The 3630-nt window shown below is 33.5% G+C and overlaps 1 pseudogene; it reads right to left on the bottom strand.

Moving 5' to 3' along the window:
* Positions 1-3039: 3039 nt before the first annotated feature.
* Positions 3040-3173, bottom strand: LOC145274462 (U2 spliceosomal RNA; annotated as a pseudogene).
* Between the last annotated feature and the right edge of the window lie 457 nt (positions 3174-3630).

Below are 3630 nucleotides of genomic sequence, written 5' to 3'. Positions count from 1 at the left end.
GTATATAGGGTATTCACACATATGGAAATATATCTAGCATAATCTATCTATTATATCTATAAAAGTTAGAATGTGTGTGTGAGGTAGCCAGAGAGAGAGAGAGAGAGAGAGTAAGAACAATTTTCAACCTATATATTCAACAAATATTTGATCTACAGATTAGAAAATTTGTATATAGGGTATTCAGACATATGGAAATATATCTAGCATAATCTATCTATTATATCTCTAAAATTGAGAATGTGTGTGTGAGAGAGAGAGAGAGAACAATTTTCAACCTATATACTCAACAAATTTTTTTATCTACAGATTTGAAAATTTGTATATAGGGTATTCAGACATATGGAAATATATCTAGAGTAATCTATCTATTATATCTATAAAAGTGAGAATGCGTGTGTGTGTGAGAGAGAGCGACACAGAACAATTCTCAACCTATATATTCAACAAATTTTTTATGTACAGATCTGAAATATCACATTTGTATAGAAGTAGAAATCTTGATACCTACTCTGATACCTAATAAAAGAAAGGACACTCTTTAGGGCGGATTTTGATTATAACAAGTCACTAATTAGAAATTATAATAAACATTCTAATAATTTAAGAATTTTACCAAAATAAAATTGCATGGTAATCACCCAATTTCTGCCACAAAATTTTGATTGGCAGAACTCATAAACATAAAATATATATTTTCTAATTTCATCTTTTTTTTTTTCTTTTTACATAATCTGGTTTGATGTTTTCCCAAATATTCAAATCACTATATTTTGCTGCTTAATATCAAATACAGCAAATGAGTTATTTTTATGCATCAAACAATTACATTTTCTCATTCATCCAAACTAATCACTGAACATCAATTTCATATTTTCTTCACTAAAATATTACTGTGCTTGATGTCATCAAGTGGAGCGGATCATTTTTTTTTCATTTGTTCACACATTTTTCCAATTTATATATATTTTAAAGATTCTTAGCCTATGTCATTGCATACCAATCTGTTTATTAAAAGTTAAGGTTCACTGTAAACACATATGTTACACCAAAATAAAAACGCTTCAGATAATGTCTTGATATTCAATTCAGTTTCTCACATGACATCTTATGAAGTTAGTAGAAATGTTACAGACTTTTGAATCTCAAACACTTTCAATACTGTGCACTGATATTTTCTTTTTTGCAATATAAGCACATTCATGATTTTTTTTACAAACGTTAAAAACTTTCACATTGTGTAGCAATATACTGAAACAATTATAAAAATATTTGTTTTTATTTTGAATGATGCAGGGCATCTGAAGAGAGATTTTTCTAACAAAATGAAAGTATAATTTTTAGCAATAGGTATCTAGGAAAAGGCCACTACATATGTTATAAGTTCCAAATTTCCACAACCTGGCCAATACTGGTACATGCTAGCAAATTTAGATTTGCAATTACAAAATATGATTCTAATTTTTTCCTTTGCTCTTTATTCTAACACTACACTAAGTTTACTGTGTTATTTCGCTACAGTTGATATTGTGTAGAACAATAAGAAAATCATAGTGAACAATGCATTCAACAAAATTTCACACACATTTCTAGATACCTATATCTAATAAGTTCAAAAGAAAGGACACACTTAGGGAGGTATTTTGGTGGTCAAGTCACTAAAAAGAGATTAGCTGGTTTCCCGGCATAGCCCAGGATATAATAAAGATTGACTGAAATACATGTTCTAGCTGGTTTCTAGGCGTTGCCAGGGATGTAATATAGACACATTATGTTGTATATTACCTGTTCTCTTCTCCCTAAGGTAAAACAATTTCATATACATGCTGTAAATTACCTATGCTAGGGATAAAACATGAACAATATCAGTCCTAGGGTAGATAAAACAAATAATACATAGAGATGAAAGATTCCTCTCCCCTAAGAATCAAACATATGTTCAATATCTGCTTTTGTTTTTTCATTGTTTATACGGTCCCGAGCAACGCCGGGTAGCCCTGCTAGTCTTCTATATATATAAAAGGCAAAAATCGGTGTGTATGTATGTATGTATGTATGTATGTTTGTTTGTAACGCTAAAACTTTTGAAAGACGGAACCAGAGTTGACAAATTTGGTATCATATTGCACCTTGATCACCCGGATGACAAATATCGAAATTTCACGTCAAACGGACCAGTAGAAAGGGGTCAACTGATCGTTTTTCTCCTAGGGGGGCCCCCCAAAAAACCTGTCATTTTAACGTTATTCAATACGTGTCACGTGACGTGACGTCAGCTCAAACTTTTGACAGACACAACCAAAGTTGACAAATTATGTATCATATTGAACCTTGATCACCCGCATGACAAATATCGAAATTCCACACCAAACGGACCATTAAAAGGGGGTGAACTGATCATTTCTCTCCTAGGGGGGGCCCCCAAAAAAACCTGTCATTTTAATGTTAATATTACATAATCCAAAAACGCTTAGTCATGTCACGTGACGTGACGTCAACATCCAGTAATGGCGAACAAATGTAAACAAACACTTTGTTTTACCGATACTTTTGTAATTTCTCTTCTGCTTTGTTCTAGAGATTATTAAACTCCATGACAATGTCTCCAACGTATTTAACTGGTTAAAAATAGTATTTATACAAGAGTTTTAACGAAAAATATCAGGAAAAAATGTACAGGAATAAAAAAAAATTCAGCTTTCAAAATATTCGTCGATAAAAAAACCGATCTTTATATTTACGCTAGCCATTTTGTATATTACCACGTGACCTGCTATCTCTTAAACTGGAGGGGGGGATCCACTTGAATCCAACAAAACCAGTAATTTTTTTTTTCTATTATATATACATCATTTTCTATAAAATTAAGTGTAGACTTTATAATTAAAACAAAAAATGTTATTCATACTAAAAAAAAAAAACGCTTAGTCATGTCACGTGACGTGACGTCAACATCCACTAATGGCGAACAATTGTACCTATTTACTATGCCTCCCCACGGGACAGAGTTAGACACCAGGGTCGTTTTTTAACGTGGAGAAAAGGTACAAAAATAAAAATTGTCTCAGTCGTGGAGGATTTCTCCTCCACCGAAAGAGAACAAGAAATAGAAGTGCAGCATCTGAAGAACAGATACTACACTTTGATCTTGACCAAAAGGCCAAGAATGCGAACAATTGTAAATAACAACTTTTTTCACAAAACCAACACCGTCTTTCTTTTTTTTCTCTCTCTTTCTCTCTCTCACCCACTTACTCTTCCCTCTCTCTCACCCTCTTTCTCTTGACGTCACACCACTGTTAAACTGTGGGGGGGGGAACACATTCCCAGGCATTATCTCCTATAGATGCACATTTTATTAGAAATTCAGCTTTCAAAATATTAGACGATAATAAAAATATAAAACCAACACCCTCTTTCTCTTTTCTCTCTCTCTCACCAACTTACTCTTCTCTCTCTCTCACCCTCTTTCTCTTGACCTCCTACTACTGTTAAACTGTGTGTGTGTGGGGGGGGAAGAGGCAGCTTGAAAACCAACAAAAACAGTGCACAGTTTCCCAAGCATTTGGGGTGGGAAGGGGGGGAAGAAGCCGAGCGCACAGTTTCGTGTGAGAGAGAGAGAGAACAATT

Source organism: Euprymna scolopes, chromosome 4 (assembly GCF_053919585.1).
Source record: "Euprymna scolopes isolate OS-2025 chromosome 4, ASM5391958v1, whole genome shotgun sequence".
NCBI lineage: Eukaryota > Metazoa > Mollusca > Cephalopoda > Sepiida > Sepiolidae > Euprymna > Euprymna scolopes.
Note: the sequence above shows the minus strand (reverse complement) of the source record. Positions and strands in the feature narration are given on the sequence as shown.